The 24,123-nt window shown below is 36.6% G+C and overlaps 1 long non-coding RNA gene across 1 annotated transcript; it reads left to right on the top strand.

Moving 5' to 3' along the window:
* Window positions 1–2,271: 2,271 nt before the first annotated feature.
* On the top strand, window positions 2,272–3,235 carry LOC145128860 (uncharacterized). Its single transcript, XR_013717145.1, has 3 exons — window positions 2,272–2,581; window positions 2,675–2,789; window positions 2,896–3,235. It is a non-coding gene; the product is annotated as an uncharacterized LOC145128860 (long non-coding RNA).
* Window positions 3,236–24,123: the final 20,888 nt, after the last annotated feature.

The following is a 24,123-nucleotide window of genomic DNA, read 5'->3' as shown; positions in this document are numbered from 1 at the left end:
TATGGTGGCTGTAGATTTCAAAGGGTGAAGCAGAGGCTAAAAGATTGATCGATGGTTAGTACTTCTAATGGAGATTCGAAGGCGCTGTGTGGAAGAATTACTTGGCCATATCCGATCCATCACAGTTCCTGGACTGTACAACACCTGTTGTACCCTCTCAATTCCTCTCCAAGGTATGATTCTACTGAAATTTCCATCGATTTATGGAAATCCCAGATGAGTAATTTGTCAATTCCGCAAAACCCAAGTGTAGATTTGTTTTTGATTGCTGAAATTGTGATGAATTTGGGTGCAGAGTGAGGCTTCAAAGCTTAATCGGCTATGGCATCCATGGGAGAGAGAAAATTTTGACTTATTCACGTTGGGTGATCTTTGGATTAGTTTTGATGAATGGAGTGCTTACGGCACCGGAGTTCCGATCAAAGTCGACGCCGGAGAAGATGAAACAATCATACAGTATTACGTGCCATACTTATCTGCTATTCAAATCTTTACAAGCAATTCATCCTTGAACTATCTAAGGTAAGTTGTTCTTCGCAAACAATCCCCAAATACTAAAAAATACATATTAATAATTATTGCCTATTTTTTTTATTTTTTTTATTTATTTGACTAAAGAACGAGTAAGTAATATCATGTCATCTATAGGATAGCAGCATACCTCCATCCTTATTTCTTTTGTTTGCTCGATTAGTCTTGATGCTACTTTTACAATTTGGTCCCTCAACAATCTTCATAAGTCCAAAATAGAACCCAGAATTAGTAACACAAAAGAACAACATAATAATTCTTTTGTACTATCAAAGTTAAGATTGATACATTGACAGATGTATATTTCAACAGAACTAATTAAATTTTGTTTGAAAACTAAATACAAAAAGAATTTACAAAGATCCGTACATAATTTAAAAAACAAATGCAATAAATAATTAGAAAAAACAAGATATGCATGAAATTGATTCATAATTAATTAGAATCCAACAGTTGGTGCTATACACTTACACCCTGTTCCTGAGTTTCATTTAAAAGAAAGAAAAGAAGAGAAGAGAAATATGGAGAGAAAAGAAAGGAAAGGAAAAGAAAGTAAAGTGTATTTTTCTGTTCCCGAGTTCGAGAGAAAGGAAAGGAAAATTATTTTTCTTTGTGCTCCTGACTTGGAAAGAAAAGAAACGAAAACTAAAAGTGGACAATTATACCCTTGTCAGAGAAGCAGAAGCAGCGATTTTTTTTTCCTGTGAGGTTGTACGTGAATATAAGTGGGTAGTTTGGTAATCATAGGGATTTTTTTTATCAGTGATTGTCTTCTCTCCAAATCTCTCCGATTTGGGAGGAAGATTAGGAGAGAAAAGAATGTCGTGATTTCCTTTCCTTTCTTCCCAAATCACTCCAAAAAATAAACTCGGGAACACTCTTGACTCCTTCTTTCTCTCCAATTCTCTTCTTTTCTCTCCGCTTCCCTTGTTAATTTCGACTCGGGAACAGGGTGTTAGGAATTTGAGTTTCCTTCTTATATTCCTTTATGAGTGTGATGACCTGTTATGACTTGAACGGGTGAAACTATCACTAGAAAATTTTGAACTCCCGATGAAGAACGAGTAAGTAATATCATGTCATCTTCATCTTTAAATATAATTTAATGTATTATGTTTTTCAGGCCATAATGCTTGAGTGAATATGGCTACTAAAGCCTTATAGGGATGTTGGTCAAGGTAAGAATAAGCTTCCAAACTTCATTTTACTGTTAAATTTAATAATCAATTGTTATTTAATTAATTAGAATCTAACAGTTGGTCTGCTATACACTTAGGAATTTGAGTTTCCTTCTTATATTCCTTTATGATTGTGAGGTACTATGCTTTATAGATTCTTAATTTAGATTATATGTATACTTATCTCACAATTACTATTCATCAGGGAACAATGAATCAGCATTGTTGCAGCAAAAGAAAAAAAAAACAAATTTGATTTTCCTTGATGTTTTAGAAGATAAGGTTAAATAGATTATTACAATCTTTAATGAAAAAAGTCCATGCATCTGACTTTTTCAAACACTACCACTTATTTGGAAAACATTCTTGAATCATAGATTCTCAATGCAAGAATATTCAACATAAATTGTTCCAAGTTCCAACTAAACATCATACAATTATAAAGAAAACTCCTATTTAGCTTAGAGAACATATTACTTTTTAGTTTTAGTCATTTCATCTTCAAATTATTTTCCATTTTTTTCTGATACCTATGTGCAATTGCAGCATCTTATCCCAATGTATGTGATTAAAAACGCTTAACCATCATAAAAAGGCACACGAACTTGGGTGGCAACATTGCAATAAGTTATTCAAACATTTTATAAAAATTTAACAATTTCATTGTAAATTAGGTTACTGATATATGCTTTTATCCTTTACACAAACAACAGTGTAAAACAATTGATATTAAGGGCTCATAAAGAGGCTGTGAACTCATTAGTTGGAAATATTTACGGATTTACCCTTGGGTTCATTTTCAGACAATTGAGGCACTTTCATATGTGTCAGCACTTGAATTGCCTTTGAGGTTGTACTTACAGTGTGCAGAGGTAAACTTATTATTACCTATTGAGATCATTTGACAAATCTACCCTCAACCTTTGCATCAATGATATAAGATTTTTTGCTTTTTGGTTTTTCAGGCTGTTAACGACTTTGATTTGGAACCAGTTGTATATGAGTTTTTCACCCAAGCATTTGTTTTATATGAGGAAGAAATTGCAGTAATTGCTCAATCTCTTTACATGCATAAACAAAGTTATTTGAATAGAGTTTTTTTATTCACAAAATTAAAGGATGATATATTTTCATTTGTCATAATTAATTTTTATTGATGTCTTCTATTTGTTTCACAAAATATTAGCTAAGAGATGACCATCATTTGAAACATGGAGGGAAGATGGAGTTGGGATTGTTTCTTAAGAGTTGCTTAAGCTAAAGTATTGTAAAGTTTCTTGCTATTTCCTGTTTTTTAATAAAAGGCAATGAAATACCCTCCAACCCCCACAACTCCAACACCCGCAACGCGGGATTCTTCCCTAGTTTTATCTAAATGCTTTGAATTATAAGAATAAATAGTAATTAAAAAATTATAATATGTTGTCACAGCCTGCAAGAGATGCTGGATCTCTTAGAAAAGCTAAGGACAAACTGGAGAAGTGAGTTGAAGAGATGACATCGAGATTAGACTTTGAAAAGCATTTGACGGTATATTTTTTATATTTCTTGTATCTAATTAGTTTGTAAATTTTTGTTACAAATTCTATTGATTTGTTTTATCTTTCCATGTAACGATTATTTGTATGACATTCAATTTTATGCAATGGATTGTATTTTTTGTATATGATATTTTTATTTCTATTATGAGACATTAAATACAAATTTAATTTGAAAATTAGTAAATCTGTAAATAATATTTTTTTTAAACATATAAAATTATGATACGCAAAAATGTATGTCATCTTCATTTATGACATGGCCTTTCTTGACAGGGGCTTTAATGATACGCAATGCGAGTCGTAAATGCGCGTCGTAAGGTTACGACACGCAAATGCGTGTCATCTTCCTTTATGACAGGGCCTTCCTTGATACGCAATGCGTATCGTAAACGCGCGTCGTAAATGCGTGTCATAATTGCGGGTCGTAAATGCGCGTCGTAAATAGACGACGCGCAAAAGCGTGTCGTCTCTCGTTATGACAGGGCCTCCTTGACACGCATTTACGCGTCGTCTGAGCGTTTTACGACACACATTGCACGTCGTAAAAGGATGTTTTTCTAGTAGTGTGTGGACCTAACATCTTTATTAGATAAAATGGAGACTGAAATACTATGCCGAGCAACAATCTCGCGCACGTACAAATCGGTCGAGAAGCTCTCGCAGATATGTAAGAACTGGGCACTCTTGGTCAACCGATCCGTCCGAGGTAACTTTGTGACGAAATCCATGGTAATATGTTCCTATTTCCACATGGGAACCTCCAGTGGCTGCAACTTGCCATGCGGTCTCTGGTGTTCGGCCTTAACCATCCGACAGGTCAAGCACCTCTCAACATACCATGCTATGTCCCTCTTTTTATACATGACCACCACTAGTTAAGCCTTAAATACCAATACATCTTGGTGGCTATAGGGTGTATCAAAAATCCGGACTTGTGTGCCTCCTCTATACATTCTGTCTAATCTCACCAAAATCTGGCACCCAAACCCATCCATATCGGCTTAATAATGCACGATTGTCAGTAGCAAACCTATTAATCTTACCATTGAACTTCTCCTTCTGCTAATTTTCCTACTTGACTCCCTTGGCCTGAACCTCCCTGATCAAATCCAATAATGGCGAATCAATCGAGATCCTCATACACATGCCTCCATTCGCAGAACTAGCCGTCTTGCGGCTCAAAGCATCAGCCACCACATTGGCCTTCCCAAGATGATACAAAATCTTATAGTCATAATCCTTGACCACATCAATCCACTTACGTTGTCTCATATTAGATTTGACGGATCCATTATATATCACAAACTCTTGTGATCCATGTGGATAGTACACCGAACTACATACAAGTAGTGCCGCTAAATCTTGAGAGCAAACACTACTGCCCCCAACTCCAAATAGTGAGTCGGATAACGGACCTGATTCGACTTCAACTATCGAGAAGCATAAGTAATAACTCTCCCACGCTGCATAATCACTGCGCCCAAACCCGTGATAGATGTGTCACAAAATACCACAAAATCATCAACACCCTAGGGGAGGGTCAACACTGAGGCCTCACACAATTTCTGTCTCAGAGTCTCGAATGTCACCTGCTGCTTAGAGCCCCAATGGAAATCCATGCCCTTCCTCGTGAGACAAGTGAGGGGTACTGCGATCTTTGAGAAATCCTGAATAAATATCAGATAATATCCCGCTAAACCCAAGAAACTCCTGATCTCCGAGGAAGACTTCGGAACCTCCCACTGCATCACGACCTTAATCTTGGCCGGATCGACTAAAATCTCATTTCGGTTAATGAGGTGTCCTAAGAACTGGACCTCTCGTAACCAAAACTCACACTTCGAGAACTTGGCGTACAACCGTTCTCCACTCAAAACTCCCAGAAGCTCTCGAATGTGCTCCTCATGTTGCTCCCTAGTCTTGGAATACACCAAGATATCATCAATGAAAACAATAACTGATCGATTGAGCATCGGCCTACATACCCAATTCATCAAATCCATAAATGTCGCAGGTACATTGGTGATCCCAAATGGCATCACCACGAAATCGTAATGACCAAAACGAGTCCGAAACGTGGTCTTCTCCACGTCCTCCTCTCTAACCCTCATCTGATGATACCCTGACCTCAATTTGATCATGGAGAACCAAGATGCACCCTGCAACTGATCGAAGAGATCATCAATTCGTGGAAGGGTATAACGGTTCTTGACTGTCAACTTGTTCAACTCACGGTAATCAATGTACATCCGATGTGAGCCATCCTTCTTCTTGACGAACAAAATCGGTGCTCCCCACAGCTAACTACTAAGTCTAATAAATTGCTTTCCCAACAACTACTAAAGTTGAGAGGATAAATCATGCATCTCAGGTGGTGTCAATCGTTACAGCGCCTTAGAAATTGGTGATACACCCGAAACCAAATCAATCCTGGACTCGACCTGCCTCTCCGGAGGCACACCATGTATGTAACACCCTGTTTCGAATCGTTTCATAATTCGGGGAAATGACCCGAAGATTAGTTATCAAAAGGCTTCGGTCCTCAGGGGAAAGAGAGATTTAGACCCCCTTTGGATGTGGGTAATGTAAATTAGGTGATCCGAGAGTTCGGTTGGTGCTTTGGAGCCCAAGGGTATAACTGTAAAGTGATAGCTCGGGCCTTTTATGAATTTTGTATTTAAGTTTGGAACGTTTTAAGGCAAACGATAGTTGATAAGGTTTTAGAGCTTCTCATTACCTTTCCGTGGATATAAATATCGCTGAAATCGGAGTTGAAACGAAGAAGTTATGATCGTTTGAAGTTAGGTCGGTTTTGGGGCTTACCTGGAGTATGTTGGGCGTAATAGGCATACCTGGAGTACACTGGGCATACCTGGAGTATGTTAGGCATATGCGATCAGTACCCAAACCCTGTTTTCATGGTTTGAGCCCTATTTAAGCTCCTTAACTTCCCCAAACTCGTTCCATTATCAGCCTACACCTCTCCAAAACCCACCCTTGAAACCCTAACCTTAGTTTGAGCCTTGTGAATAAAAAGAAGGTGTTTTTAAGTGCTTCAGAGTATTCTTTGTTCATCTTGGAAAAGAAGGAGCTCATTGGTGAAGTGTTGGTTGCATTGGAGCTTGTAGATCCAGACTTTGTTCACCTTGATCTTTCTTCTAGAGGTATAAAGTTTGAATCTTCATGATGCATTTGATAAATCTAGCTAGTTTTGGGTATTATGAGCTTTAGGTCACTTTAGTGCATAAATTTTAGATCTTGATAGTTTGTGACCTTGTTGTGGATAACGTTGCAAACTTTATCCATCTAAACATCATAATGATTCAGATCTAGAAGCTTAATAGTTGGACTTAACGGATTAAGTTGGAAAAGATGCACTTTTGGGTCCCTTTGAGACTTTAAGTCTAGATCTTGGTTGGTTGGACCATTCTAATTGATAAAGTTGGAAACTTTAACCATTATGGAGTTATTAAGAACCATAAATATATCATCTTGATGGTTTTGATGAATCATGCTTAAGTTAATGTTCATATTATGGGTTTAGATAGATAAAACGGGTTTTGGGTCCCATTAAATCATGCAAAGGAGTAAAGTTGGCAACTTTATGGATTAAGAAATTATTTAGAGGTTAGATATAAGTTTGGACTTTTCGGTGGTACGTATGTGTACGCTTAGCGTAATGCATGAAGTCCCCGTCCTTGAGCTTTAGCGAGTTGTAGCTTGTTCTTCAGTGGGTCGTGCACGCGGTGTACGAGTTGGGTACGCAGGGCGTACTGGAGAGGTTTCTTTTGGGCATTTTGGGCATTTTGTGAGACGTTACTTCATTGTACTCTTTAGAGTACTGGTTAAAGTCCTGAGCGTGATACTTGTGTATAGATCTATATTGGGACTGACAATCCCGCACCTAAGCTGCATGCAACATCTAGACCGGCAGATCTGGGATGAAAAATGTCAAAACATTCCGACGTCCGAAGTACGTCGTAACAGGCTTACTATGTCAATTGCACGGTTATAATAACTCACATAGGGAAACAATGACACATAGTTGACGGGAATTCTTACATTCGTAAGGGTTTTATTTATTTAAAACTCCACTTACTATCATAAGTATGGAAAATACTTGTACATTTCGGTCTTTGAGCTCTAAGACTACAACTTATTTTATAAGGAAAATGTTGGAATTTTTCTTGAACATACATTACATTTACAAAGAAAGAAGTTCTAATTATGTACTACTACAGTATACTATTTTCAAGAACAAACATTCACACTTATCGGTCTTAGGGTATTTAAGACTACATTTCGTCTAAAATTGTTAGATTCCATCCATAATTGCTACGTGTATACGGCAGCGTTATATAAAATTTAGACGCGATCGACTTGGAAATGGCTGGGTCCGCCTTAGATCTTGTTCCTTGTTTGGTTGTGGGTTTAGGGCAGCCCCATTATATTCGACGGTTTATTCGATCTTGATTTTTATATAACTTATATACACTGAGGGATTATAGAAGGAAGCTATAAGTCTTTCTAGGAGTAAACTATTTTATGACACAGAAACTTACATATATGGAGTAACTTTTACCCGAGAGCATGCATACATAAGGGTTGTATCATCATAAAACTACATTGCACTGTTTCAAGTATAGAACAACTTTCATTTCGGAAATCATACATCCAAATGGCTTTTATATAGATTAAAAATCTACGTAATATTACTACCTAAGAATACGATAACATTTATACATTTTGGTCCGAAGGGACTAAGACTACATTCCATTTTACTAAGAAAATATAGGATTTTATGGAGGAGCATACGAACATTTTCAAGGAACAAAGTACTTATTTTGTAAAACAAAATGTTTATGAACTCACCAACTTAAATTTTGATACACTTTCAAAACTATTTGTATTCTCAGGAAACCAGTAGACAGGTACACACATAGGTTTTCAAGAAGACGGAGCATAATAGCTTCTAGTCTTAGTTTTTACTACATACATTTAGAGTCATTCAAGCTATCTTTCGAGTATAATGTAAAAACTATATTATCAAGACAATGGTTGTTGTTGCTTTGATTACTATTATTCATTTGTGATGATATTGTACATGACGTCCTCTGCCCCCGAACCTTTCCGCCCTCTCGGTTTGGGGGTGTGACAGATTGGTATCAGAGCATTGTTTTTAGTGAACTAAGTATATCAACCCATAAGAAGATATACAACTATAAATACAAAGGGGCCGAAGTGCTCTGTCTAAAAGTATACTTTTAAAATATCAGTATTTAATGAGAAGTATACGAACATACATACATACATACTAGAACAATATCACAAGAAGAACAATACAAAAGTATTTAGAGGTTGGACACTATAGTCAAACCTAGACAGTTATGTAATCATATCTGAGATAAATATAGCCTTATCAACTATATTTATTTGAGATACAACCAACATGTGTTTGGGAGTGATAGTGGTGTTGCAACAATTCTAAAACTTACCAACTCTATATACAAAGGAATACTAGAACCAAACATAAAGTTTAAAATACTATAGGAGTATTTTGTGATACTATGCAATAACAACAAGTCTGAAAACTTGTCAACTTCGTATATCAAGAAGCTCTAGAATCAAACATACAATTAAAATACTATAGGAGTATTTTAGGCACTATAACTAACCTACGTGAAAACTAAAAGACCCTTCCTGGTTGGTCTATAATTACTGAGTGTATACGTTAAGGTTATATATAATTGGGATTTTATAGAATTAGAATTTGTGATTTTCGCTCTACTTCCTGTTACTTGTTTGGTTGTGGTCTTAGAGTAGGATCACTTATTCGAAGGTCTATCTGATCTTGGTTATATATAATCTGTATACACTACGTGATTATAGGAGGACCCGGTAAGGATCATCATAAAAATTTCAATAGAGATACTTTTATTATTCTCATAGATTCTTTATACACCCCTAATTCTCGTACAAACGACATATCTAGACATCACAACCCCACTACCACAGCCAACAGATGAGTCGAGGAAGAACCAAAAGAAGGTTCACGAGGAGAGTTCTGAGAAAGGATCAGACGAAGAGAAAGGCACTAGAGAGATCACTAGCGAGCCTTACCCTATCAGAAACAAACTGGAGAGCCCACTCGGACATTTGGGTCCAGTTTAGGGAAATCGTAGGAACGATAACACCATAGGAATGTCCGGAGAAAACCAATCCTTACATCTGCGACTAGGGCAATCATAACTAGGACATAGAGCAGAAGGGACTATTCGCGAATCATGTGAGGAGGCCGAGCTCCTTATGCGTCACACTAATAACTAATAAACAAATATAACTAGTGAGTTAGTGATTATACTACTCACACTATGTGTTACGCTTATTGCATCTTTCATCGCAATTAGTAACAGTGAATCAAGTCACAAAATTTCATTTGAGGGTGATTACTATTAATAATTCATAAGTCTACTGTACATAGACCTCTGTTATGAAGTGTTTTCAAAACACTATAAAAGTCGGAACATGATACACACAAAACTAAGATAACTTAGTTCAAACGACACTCGACTTATAACCACTACTAAGGACTTACCACCATTCCATCTTTTAAAAACCTCACGGTAGAAGGGTGCCTCCCCATAGACCTATAAGGCGCGCCCTCAATAACACATCAACAAATCTTCCACTGTACGACACTGCTGTCTTTCAGGCCGCTGTAACAGCCGCCATGACTCAAATCCACGCAAATGGTACCAGTGGGTTGGGTAATGGGCTAACCATCCTAACCACGAAGAAAACCATGGGCACCCATAGTTTATTTTAGTAAACCTAACACTTGTAAAATAGCTACTTCTACTCCCTACCATAAGTACATCTCAGGGATGTTGGCGGGAAACATGGAGAAAAGTTCAACAAAACGGAAAATTTATATATTCATATATAAATAGATGGAATATGAATAGAAACGACCATAGTTGCTAACGAGCTCGTTTCTCTTCATGCAACAGAATTATGCCTTTACAAGGAAGTAACCAGCCAACCGATGAAACACCAATTCTGCAGATCGACTCTGCTACTTTTCAAGCTGCGGTCACAGCCGCCGTGACAGCCGTCATGGCACAACTCAACGCTAACAACACAAGCGGCCACAGAAACTGTACCAACAAGGCTAATCACAATAGCAACCAAGGGCACCAACTAGTGTCTGCTGATAAGGACACCTCAGACCATAAACCTAAGAACAAGAAACGAAAATTCTGGAACAAGAAAGGGAGCAGTTCGACTCAAGGTCCTCCCAAGAGACCACAACTTGTGGCAGTCCCTACAGCCAAAACATCTGCCACTCTAACACCACCCAGTCGATATTCTGGAAACCTTCCAAAGTGTACCAAGTGCAACTTCCATCACACGGGAGTTTTCCGAGTAATGCACTGTAAAAGCTGCAACAATAAGGGGCACACTGCCCGTTTCTGTAGGTCACCGGTACAACCAATCTCCCAGGTCCCCGGCATTGGAGTAAGCTAGGCCTGTTACGGGTGTGGCGAACCTGGACACTTCAAGAGGGACTGTCCAATAACATGGAACTTGGGAAAAGATGGAAGAGTGCTGATGATCACCGCAGGAGAAACTCTTCCAAAACCACCTGTGGACCGTGGTACGTTTCCCAAATGAAAATATGTTAAAACTTAAGATTTTTACGAAAACTATTACCAACTAAATCTTAATCATAAATTACTTCCTCGTCCGTACAAAGCACCACATTAATATAAAACTAAGGGTCCTTACAGCTAAGCTATGATGGCTTAGTGTAAACATTAAGGTCATATGTAATTAAGATTCTACAGACTTAGAGTGCGTGATTCTGCCTTAACTCTTGTTCCTTGTCTAGTTTTAGAGTTAGGGCAGAGTCCCTCAGTCGACTATCTCCTCAGCCTTAATTATATATGACATGTAGACACCAAGCGATTATGTAAGGACCTAGTAGGGATCATAATATGAAAAACCATTACCAGTTATCGGGACATTCGTATTGCTAGTACTCGTTTAATGCGGTACAAAATGTTCGCAGTAGTAATAACAAGGATAAAACCAAAAGCACTAGAAAGTAGACATAGAATGCACTATCGCTCTAACAAACACTTCTTCTAAATCAACTTAAAACCCGTTACAATAAGAAGTTTCGACGTCTTCATCTGACATGGATTAGCTTGGTCGTCACCAAACCAATTATATGTGTTAAGAAATGACCCTTCGCCTTAACCGCCCAACTAACGAGACCCTCGTCACTCATAGCGATAAACCTGACACAGACCTCAGAATCGTCTCTCGCTTCAAACCTCCGAAGTACTCATTCGAGGAGTACCACATCTTCCGAAACCTTCCCAAAGTGTTCCCAGCAGACCTTTTAGGAATACCACTCGGGCAACAGGTCAAGTTCAAGCACAGAGGCTAAGGACAAATACAGTTAACCAATCACCACTAAGTGTATACGTGAGAGTGGTATATAGTCAAGATTCTACGGACTTAGGATGTGTATTTTCACCTTCCCTCCTGTTCCTTGTCTGGTTGTGGACATAAGGCAGAGTTACCCATCCGACCCTCTTATCAATCTTAATTATATTTGACTTGTATACGCGAGGAAATGATAGAAGAACCAGGTAGGAGTCCTACTATGAACTTCAGGACAAAGCTGCCCAGGTCTACAAGTGGACATCCTACCATTCGGACAAACGTAGACAAGTAAACCCACACCCACACACTCTATACTGAACAAAACAGTAGACGCAGTAGTGAAGATCCGTTGGAATGCCAAGCGAGGATCTGAATTCACTTAAGGTCAAGAAGATCAGATGAAACAAAAATACCCCCATCTTTTCCCCAACCCTTGAAGTCCCATTCGAAATGCTAATTTCAGGACGAAATTCCTTCTAACGGGGGGATGATGTGACAACCATCAATTTCTGGTCAAGTCCAAGTCAAACTAAGTCAACGAGTCAAACCGGTCAACTAAACTAGTACTTGTATGATAGGACTTACTCTATGTTTACTAGTGTACAACTCTCCATCTTAATAACAAAGTGTCACTCAGAAGTTTCATATGTTCAGAAATTCTAAACCCTAAGGAGGGTGAGTGATGTAACGACTCTATAAAGCACTATTACGTACCCTTCGGGGGCGTATAACACTCATAACGAGTCATAGTGGGGTCTACGAACCATGCACTACGGGGCCAAACACTAATAAAGGCCACCGGAAAAGTCTCTCTCAATCTCTCTCTCTATCTATCTATCTATCTCTCTCTTTCTCAGTCACAACTTCTCCCAGAAGTTCTTGAGCTTTCCTCCTTTGGATTGGTAAGTATACTCTCTAAACTTCTACACAATCTTCATACAAATCGTGATCATTTACACAAATATTCACATATTTGTTCTTAGGATCTTCAAATCTTTAAGCATCTTTCAAGTGTTCTTGACTTGAAACTCTTCATCTTAAACCTCCCATTCTTCAAGAAATCACAGAAGGTGAGTTCATACCCCTACATTTTCATGGTTTCTTCAAGTTTTAGGGGGGAGGGGGAATACATGTTACAACACCCAAAGGATATTCTAAACTTAATCAATAGCTTTCAACAGAAAAGTTATGGTCTATTCACGAACTATTTTGACCATCTTAAACTTAATATTTTTCAAAACTGTTCAATATGAAAATAGTTCAGGTTTATACCTTTCTAATTACTACTTGCACACGTTCATACGATTTTTCTACAATTTATGGCGATTTTTACAAAACTGCCTATCATTTCAGAAATGATTTCAGACCAGTCTGTGAAGATGGACATTATTATACTGGTTAGAGACCACTAAAAAATCATAATAAAAATTATGAACAAATTACACACATTTTCTGAACTCCCAGAGTTTACGAATTCAGTTTTCGACTTACAGTTATTTTTCTATGATTTTTGTAAAAACAGTGACAGAAAAGTTAAAACTAGTAAATTAGTTTATAAGTTCATTAACACTTTGTAACATGATGACCAAAATGTATACCTATAAATAGCTACATATTGATTGTATTTCATGTTATTTTACTACCATGAAACAGAAATAGTCATTCACATAAGGGTCGTTCATCATTTCAAACACATATGATAAACTATAATAGGTATAGTTTATGGTACATTAACACTACGAACATACTAAGGTAGGTTTCATTTATACTAAAAAAAGGGTTTTCATTCACACTACACGTAAAATCGTTGAATCAAATTTGTGAGACGTTACTTCATTGTACTCTTTAGAGTACTGGTTAAAGTCCTGTATTATAACCATAGTCTCTTGTGTGGAGAGCGTGATACTTGTGTATAGATCTATATTGGGACTGGCAATCCCGCACATGAGCTGCTTGCAACAGCTAGACCGGCAGGTCTAAGGTGACAAATGTCAAAACATTCTGATGCCCGAAGTAAGTCGTAATAGGCTTACTATGTCAATTGCACGGTTATAATAACTCACATAGGGAAACAACGACACATATAGTTTACGGGGATTCTTACATTCAAAAAGGGGTTTCATTCACACTACACGTAAACTCATTGAATCAAGTTTGTGGGACGTTACTTTATTGTACTCTTTAGAGTATTGGTTAAAGTCCTGTATTATAACCATAGTCTCTTGTAGGGAGAGCGTGATACTTGTGTATAGATCTATATTGGGACTGACAATCCCGCACTTGAGCTGCTTGAAACTGCTAGACCGGCAGGTCTGGGGTGACAAATGTCAAAACATTCCGACGCCCGAAGTACGTCGTAACAGGCTTACTATGTCAATTGCAAGGTTATAATAACTCACATAGGTAAACAACGACACATATAGTTTACGGGGATTCTTACATTCAAAAAGGGTTTTCATTCAAACTACACATAAACTCGTTGAATCAAATTTTTGAGACATTACTTTATTGTACTCTTTAGAGTACTGGTTAAAGTCCTGTATTATAATCATAGTCTCTTGTATGGAAAGCGTGATACTTGTGTATAGATCTATATTGGGACTGACAATCCCGCACCTAAGCTGCATGCAACAGCTAGACCGGCAGGTCTGGGGTAACAAATGTCAAAACATTCCGACGTCCGAAGTACGTCGTAACAGGCTTAGTATGTCAATTACACGGTTATAATAACTCACATAGGGAAACAACGACACTTATAGTTTACGGGAATTTTTACATTCATAAGGGTTTTATTTATTAAAAACTCCACTTACTATCATAAGTATGGAAAATACTTGTAAATTTCGGTCTTTGAGCTCTAAGACTACAACTCATTTTATAAGGAAAATGTTGGAATTTTTCTTGAACATACATTACATTTACAAAGAAAGAAGTTCTAATTATGTACTACTATAGTATACTATTTTCAAGAACAAACATTCACACTTATCGGTCTTAGGGTAGTTAAGACTACATTTCGTCTAGAATTGTTAGATTCTGTCCATAATTGCTACGTGTATACGGCAAAGTTATATAAAATTTAGACACGATCGACTTGGAAATGGATGGGTCCGCCTTAGATCATGTTCATTGTTTGGTTGTTGGCTTAGGGTAGACCCATTATATTCGATGGTTTATTCGATCTTGATTTTTATATAACTTATATACACTGGGGGATTATAGAAGGAAGTTGTAAGTCTTTCTAGGAGTACACTATTTTATGACACAGAAACTTACATATCTGGAGTAACTTTTACCCGGGAGCATGCATACATAAGGGTTGTATCATCATAAAACTACATTGCATTGTTTCAAGTACATAACAACTTTCATTTCGGAAATCATACTTCCAAATGGCTTTTATATAGATTAAAAATCTAGATAATATTACTACTTAAGAATACGATAACATTTATACATTTTGGTCCGAAGGGACTAAGACTACATTCCATTTTACTAAGAAAATATAGGATTTTCTAGAGGAGCATACGAACATTTTCAAGGAACAAAAAACTTATTTTCTAAAACAAAATGTCTATGAACTCACCAACTTAAATGTTGATACACTTTTAAAATTATTTGTATTCTCAGGAAACCAATAGACAGGTACACGCACAGGTTTTCAAGAAGATGGAGCATAATAGCTTCTAGTCTTAGTTTTTACTATATACATTTAGAGTCATTCAAGCTATGTTTCGAGTACAATGTAAACACTGTATTATCAATACAATGGTTATTGTTGTTTTGATTACTATTATTCATTTGTGATGATATTGTACATGACGTCCTCCGCCCCCGAACGTTTCCGTCGTCTCGGTTTGGGGATGTGACAGTTTTGGAGAACTCACTAAGCTTTGTGCTTAATGTTTAAGTTTATGTTTCAGGTACTTCTAGCTCGAAGGGGAAGAGCTCGACCTGATTGTTGTGTATCCACATGTGCCCATTTTTTTTTTATGATTATGAGACTTGTACTCTGATAACTATTTTCATATTGACATACTTATGATGGTTTGACATAAAGATGGTTTGGGTTGATTTAAAAATGAAATTTTTACTTATGATTTTTGGCATGTTACATTATGTACATATCAGTATAAACTCGAGTTTGTTTACATTTCGACGTCAAATTTTTGCGTTCTCGTGTTTAATTTTATGTATGCTTCTTACGTCTAAGTAGGGTCATATATAATACAATTTTGATTATTTGAACTTTCGTTCGTTACATTAAAAGAAAATTACTTACTTGTTTTTATGTATGTGTCAGTAAAAATTTGAGTTTCTTTACGTTTCGACGTAACTTTTGTGTATGTTTTTGAGTTTATTTTTTTATATGCTTCTACATATGAGTTCAGTCACATATAATACGTTTTATCAATACAATACTACGTTTTATCATGATACCGACCATGTATATTTATCTATCGACAAATACAACGATATTTTATATCTTATTTTTATATATGTATCGGTATAAATTCGAGGTAGCAACGTTTTGACGTATATTTAGAACTTTTGTTCATTAATTTTTTTTAAAAAAAATACTTGCTTTTTTTATATGTACGTGTTCATATAAATTCAAGTTTATCTACTTTCAACATACTTTTTTTATGTTTACATGCTAATTTTTATGTGCGTTTCCTACGTATGTGTCTAATCACATATAATACTTATTATTATTATTTGGAATTGTTTACGTTTTCATGCTTATTTTTATGTACATTTTCTGTGTATAAATTTGGTAGCATATAATACGTTTTTATATGACGGTATAAATTGAAATTAGTCGGTGGTACTGACCTTGTATATTTATCTACAAACAAATTTAACAGTACTAAACTTTTGTAAAAGCAATCGTCAAAATTCAACTTATAAAATCGATTAACGCTCTGTTGGAAAGTTACTAGTTTCTTTGAAAAATAGAAAATAAAACCTTTACAAATAATTTTAAATGAATATCATGAAATGTATAATAGAAATATAAAATGATATTATGTGCTACCAAATATTTATGTCACTAAAACACTTGATTGAAGCATGTTATGTACTCCTAAAAATTTAGGGAAAATGACTTTAAAAGGTAATAATGTTCCAAAAACGTAGAAAAAACACCATTATTATTTTTTTTGTGAAAAAATATCATTAAAATGAAGATTTTGTACAAAAAACACCAACGAAGTACAAATAACCCTTTATGGTGACCTGAGGTAACCGATTACCTCAGGTCAAATATTAAAGGTGCTTTAATAACGTTCAACCACCAAATTAGGGTTCACTCTCCATCTTCATCTCCTTCTGCCCCTTCACCTTAATACGACTCCTATGGCATCTTCAAGTTCATCAACACATTCTAAGTCAAATTCAAACATTTCCAAGAGTATGAGTACAATTGATTACGCTCACCCTTTTCACTGTCAGAAGCCTTCGCAAGTTTGCACCTCAACTATGGCTGATAATCCAGGTAGAAAGTTCAGAGTATGTCGTAACTCACTGGAAAGTGGTTTTATCATCTATCATCTACTTCACTTACATAGTTGATTTCTTATGTGAATTTTATTATGTATATAAAGGATAAGAAGAAGAAGAAATGTGATTTCTGGGAATGGGTCGATCAAGACGAAGAACTAACAAAACAAGACAACACTAAAGTTAAGAAATCAATATTGAAAAATAATTTATGGACTTATAGGGTGAAGGCAGATAATGAATCAATGAGTTTCAAAAAAGACTTGGATAATTAAGTAGGAAATATTGGAATCTCAAATGTTTTATGTTGTTCTTTGTTATATTTGTTATGTATGTTTTATTGAAATGAAATGTAAGATTGGGGAATGTACTTTGAAAATTGTAATGTAATAACTTTGGTAATGTACTTTGAAAGTTTGGTTAATTAAAAGTCTTGTATTTGAATGGAATCAATGTTTTATGGAAATAAAATTAGTTTTGATAAAGGAATGGGACCAATGATTCCGAAATATAAATGAGTGCTCACACTAGAATGGAATTAGTGATTCCTAAATAATATTGATTGTTCATACTGGAATGGAATTAATGATTCCTGGTTAATATTGATTATGTACATTGAAATGGAATTAATGATTCGTTTAAAATAACAAAAGGACACATACATTACAAAAGTTGGACCACATGTATTGGAATGGAATTAATAAGTCCAGTAATAATTCAGTTTTCAAATAACAAAAGGACACATACATTACCAAAGTGGGACCACATAAATTACATGCCAATAGAATATTTAAAAAGACACATACAATATGTAACACTTGAATCCAAGTATTTTCTTTTTAGTCCTTGAAATAAAGTATAATTGGGAAAGAGGTCCCTTCGTACGTTGGGCGTATGTCTATGTACGCTTAGCGTACATGGGCTTGACGGATCAGGAATCTTAGCCACATACACGGGGCGTACGAGGCGTATGTGGGGCATACGAGGCATACGTGGCCAAAGCAAAAACCCTAATTTTAGGGCATGAGCCCTATTTAAACACATTTACGACCTTTGGATCCTCACCCTTATTAGCCTCCACGTCCTTTAACGTCCCTAAAACCCTAGTTTGCCTTTGAGTGTGATATTTGTTCTTGGAAGTTACTTTAATGGCCTTTTTGGTGTGTTTGCAAGAAGAAGAACTTGGTGAGAAAGCCTTGGACGTGGTTGAGTTTCAAGATCCTTAATCTACATGATCTTAGGAAGCTTTTGAAGGTAAAAAAAACTCATACCTTGTTGATCCTTTTGATTGTTTGAGTTATGGTTTGTTTATGAGATCATTTGGGTCTATGGATTCTTTTTTGTGAGTTTGGGCACTCTAGAAGCTAGAAATGCTAGATCTTAGTCCCTATGATGTGTTAGAAGCATAAAAATGTTATCTTGGTGGTTGATATTAAACCATGAATGGATCTAGGTCCTTAATGTAAGCTTGGATGAACAAAAATGGATGTTGGACTCCCATAAGACATCCTAAAGCATAAAGTGGCCAAATTTATGCCTTGGGACCCCCTTAATGACTGAGATCTAGAAGTTGGATTAAGTGGCTGCATGGATTAAGCATCAAATGGCTGAAGGTGCTGAGCAGCTCAATACGCTGAGGGTACCAAGTTGTACGCAGCGCGTACTGCATGACGATCGAGTACGCCGGGCGTACTAAGTGTATGTCGTACGTACACCTGCAGTGGGCTTTTGGACTTTGTTGGACTTTTGGATCATTTGGGCCTTAGTTGGTTTTGGGTCTTGAACTGTTTAGAGTAAGTGGGCTTTTGACTTTGGCTAATAGGCCTTAAGTGGTGTAGTTGGGACTTTATAGACCTTGGAGCCGTTATTTCATTTGGGCCCACAATGGTTAGGCCCATTATGGGAAAGGCATTTGGGCCCTTATCTTAGGAGTTTGGACTTAGGGTTTAGGCCCATGATTTGGGATTATGACCTAACTCTGAATAGGGCTATTTGTTTGTGATAGTGTAAGAACTTTTTGTTCAGCAACCCAGCGTTTTGCGTTTCCAACTGATTGAGCTTAGTTTTCTCACTATATCAAAGGGTCGAAGGCACCAAGGCCGGTCCATTATTTTATTATAGTATATAGATTACTTGTGTGCTATGTGTATGAATGATCAAGGTTTGGCCCTGACACCTGTATGAAAGACCAGGATTGGGCCCCTGGCAGTTGCATGAAAGACCATGATTTGGCCCTTGGCAATTGTATGGAAGATCGGGATTTGGCCCTCGGCAAGAGTTATATGTAAGACTATCATTTGGCCCATAAAATTAATTTGTATGTTGGTATGTCGTACGTTGGGGAAAACTTACTAAGAGTTTGCTAATAGATTGTGTTTATGGTTTCAGGTACTTCCAGTACTAAGCGAAAGGGCCCGACGTGATGACACAACATTCTCTCCCGTTATTTCCGCATTTGTGATAATGTACTCTGATGATGTGACATTTTTATATTGTTATGGTTTTGGAACAATGTTTATACTTGTAGTACTTGGTTTAAAAATGAAAAATGTTATCCTGCTTTGGGTTTTTACACATTATACCCAACCACATGTGCATTCATTATTTTTTGGCGTAAATACAAACAAGTTATCAGAAGATGTGCCCAACAAAAGATTCCCTAACAAAAGATGCCTGTAACAAAAGTTGTCCCCAACAATGCTCTAGATTGTTAGAGGATTTTCAAGACTTCCCCCTGTATCATCCTTGGTCACCACTTTCCTCCCCAACATAAGTTTTGTGTTCCTCTCAGAAGGACCACACTTTTTCCTTTTCAAAGTAGGAGCAACCACATGCTGATTTCCAGGATTCACCACTTGTTCATCAACCACTTATTCACCAACCACTTATGCATAACCTCTAACCTCCTCCTTTAAATGATCCCCATGTTTATCATCCACCTCTAAAGTAGCCCCATGTTCATCAGCCACTTGTGCATCACCTCCAATCTCCTCCTCCGAATCACCTCCAACATCCTCAGCAGCCTCATGGCCTTGTCCCTGTCCATGTCCATGTCCTTGTCCTTGTCCCTGTCCCTCACCCTCAAATAGCTCATGGTAATCAAAGAGATCTGAATTTTCGACTACATTAACCTGATTGAGAGGAAATTTCCTCTTGTTATGACCTAGTTGGGAACATAGACTGCATTTTGTAACACCGTAAATTTTCAAACAAATTTTTCATTTTCAAAATCACATAATTCTCAATACCACATTTCAAAACCACAATCGTCAAATTGTCAAAAACACAAACTCATAAATTGTTTGATAAAATCCAGGATCCTCAAAACATAATATCCATCTTGTGTGTACAATCAAGTCGGCGCCTTCCCGTGATCCTGAGAAGTACCTGAAACACATAACACATAACACGGTAAGCACAAAGCTTAGTGAGTTCCCAAAAATACCACACACATCTCATTAGCCTCTCATGGCTATATCACAAATGAAGACCCTGCGGTCCCACAGCTCGGGTTGGACCCTCCGGTCCTAACTCAATAAGGCTCAGAATAATACACAACATAAATCACAAAGACATAATGCATGATATCACAATACTCAATAATAGCATACAATACCCTCCGGTCACACAAAGTTACCACTCATGGTAAGTATAGTGAGAAGACTCACCTCGTAAGCAAAGTAAACCTCGCACCCCTTGAACGGTCTAATCCCCGCCTACATGTCATAATCATCTCTAATTAACACTTATAACCATAACTCTAAAAAATTCAGTCAACCTCTCTCTCTAACTCTTGGAATGGGTAAAAGACCATTTTACCCTTCCATGGTCTCCATAATCCAACTCTTGACCAAACCCTAAAAGTCAACAAAAGTCAACACTCGAGTCAACAGTCCCCGTTGACCCAACTCGTCGAGTGCATCTATGTGACTCGTCAAGTTCCATCGTTTCCTCAGAAATGTCGTAAAAATCCAACTTAACTCATCGAGTTGTCTCATAAACTCTTCGAGTTATACATGTCCAGACTCATTGGGGAAAACCCTAACCGACTCGTCGAGTCAGCTCACCGACTCGTCGAGTCCCTTCAGACCATTTCCTCATTCAGACGTTTTTAAGCCGAAGTGATGTCTCATACTCTGGATCAAGCCTTCTAAGGCTCACTTATCACGTAAAGCTGCAATCTTTACGTTCATGCATGACATCTAGGGCTCAAAATGCCAAAACTGTTGGATTAGTGTCTAAGCCCATAACTATAATTGGTATGTACTTGACCCGATTTGGCATGGTTCATTTGGGTTGCACTTCACCGGAACAATTTATATGGATAGTCTTTTGAGAATAATATGTTTATGATTTATATTAATATATTATAAGTTCTAATATATTAATATGGAATCATATTATTTAATTAGTATTGATCAAGAATTAATTTAGTAATCAAAACGAACTAATTAAATATGGACTCTTATATGCCCATTCCAGTTAAAGTTGGCTTTGCATATGAGTTCTGAGTGTTCTCAGTTGGTTGCATAACAACTTGGAAGCAATGGCAGGCCCTTGTGCTGCCAGGTGGCAAGAAGTTAAGACTACACAAGTTCAATCCACATGAGTTTGGATTTGTCACTAATCTTGTCTTGTGATTATGGTTTTGACAAATTCACATGGATATGAACACATACACCATAAAATCTAACCGTCATAAGGTTTCTCTTCGATTCATGAAAATGTTGGTAAGGAAACGCTTTCACTTAGTAAATTTTAAGTAGATAGAAATTGTGATATGTGCATTCTGAAAGTCGTTAGTGGAGCGTGTGTGGTTAACCGGCACACTAACATGGACTTGTGAGAAATGGAAAAGGTCTAAACAATTGAGACTATGATTACAGCATCCCTTTTCATAGTTCTAAAATTGTTTAGACACACATATGAGCTATCTAAGGAAAGGCGTATGATTTTGATAAAGTTTTATCAAAGCATCTGGTATCAGAAATCTGAACTTTGGTAAGAAAGTCAATAAAGTATTGATTTCTAGAAGCCCAACTGATTTCTGAGTACATGTCAAAGCTAGTGGGAGCATAAGTGTTATGCTAATAATCATCATGCAAGTGGGAGTATGATAATTATAATAAGTGTTGCAAGTTAGCAATATTAATTATAGAAAACAAAAGTTTCAATTGGGAAAAGTTGTTTTGCTATAATTAAGGGAGAGGAAAATATACTTCATTTCAAATCTAAAAGCTTAGATTGTGAGATTTTAATCAAATTTAGTCAGATATATGTATGAATGTTATGTTGGAATGGTTCAACATAAGGAAATTCTATATATGGGAACATTATTTGCGTTTTAAAAATTCGATTATGATTACGACATCCCTTTTCATAATCTGAATTATGAGAACTTGGTAAATAGAAATACAAATATTATAGCAAAAGACTGATCTAGTATCATGTCTTTATGTGAGACATCATGAATCGTGTTCTGTATGCTTCGGATATAGGATCGATTGCATGTGCTATAATATTCATCTGTTCTAAATTTTTCCAAATACCTAGAGCATTAAGAGGGAAAAAGTACTAGAACCGGATATGACTAATTTGATTAAGCAATTGTTGAGAACAATCTAAGGTTTACCAAAGAGTGGTTGCTCAGGGACAGTTGGAAGTATAGTGTTAATTTTGGCAGGACCATATTGACATATTCTGAAAAGAGGCAACTCTTGTTCAGAGGTAATAGTCAAAATGGGAATATGGAGATGTCTCCATATGTGGAAGTTACTCAATCTGTGTAAGATTAAAAAACTTAATGCAAGAACGATGTTCAAAGCATTGTACTTTGAATTTGACACTTCGTTTCCATGGAATGATTTCCATTGGAATACTCTGTAATGACTGTTGACAAGTCTTTGTGACTTTGTGCATAATCATTACAAGAGGATCAGTGCAAATAAGTTTAAAATCTAACAAGATTTCGGTAAATGGTAGGAATTTGGAATTCTTGCATTTGCGGTAAGGATTTGGGATTATGAAATGAGAATCACTGGAATTATGTTCTGTCACACCCCCGAACCAGACGGCGGAAACGTCCGAGGGCTCGCGTGACTTAAATTGAAATATCATCACAATGAATATATATGAAACATAACACATGCATCACCAACCATTACATAGTACAACTGGCATTGTTTACATCGAGTACAAGGTTTACATTACATGATTTCAAAATAAAAAAGTGTTTGGTGATTAGCTACTACAAAAGAAAACTTTCAACACACCGGATGCCTCCTTGTCTAATGATTACCTGAGAATACAAGTTATTTTGAAAACGGTCAACATATATAATGTTGGTGAGTTCATAAGTGTGTTTGAGGTAAAGTAGTTTATGTCATTGGTAAAACCCAGAAAATCCGATATTTTCTGTAATAAAACTTTCTTGAAAAATATTGTGATGATCCTGTAAGTATATGCGTGAATGATTTCAAAACATGAATAAATGAGAAGTTTTGCATTATAATGTTTGAAAGTACAAGTGAGTAAGATTTATCTCCCCGGAAAACCCGATGTCTCCCGAATAAAAGTTATGATTGTTTTGCTTTATTGAATCGTTACATCGAATGAATATGATTTCCATTGATTAATGATCTTCCTTTGATTAATGATTTCCCTTGATTAATGATTTCCACTGATTAACGATGTCGGATTTCTACGTGAGTCGTTATAACCATGCATGATAATGACTAGTTCGTCTGTCTTAGTATTCTAATGAACACCGAATTTTGATCTTAAGACTTTGTCACCCTAGACTGGCCGAGTCTAACTGTAGCGAACAACTTAGGTGTGGGGGAGTCACCCCCATATAGATCTATACACAAACTCTCGCTCTCCCTCCAGGAGACTTTGATTACAACTACAGACTACGA

Source organism: Lactuca virosa, chromosome 8 (genome assembly GCF_052849685.1).
Source record: "Lactuca virosa cultivar CGN04683 chromosome 8, Lactuca_virosa_CGN04683_v6, whole genome shotgun sequence".
In the NCBI taxonomy this organism is placed as follows: domain Eukaryota; kingdom Viridiplantae; phylum Streptophyta; class Magnoliopsida; order Asterales; family Asteraceae; genus Lactuca; species Lactuca virosa.
The sequence above is the reverse complement of the archived record's forward strand: the minus strand, read 5'-3'. Positions and strand labels throughout refer to the sequence as shown.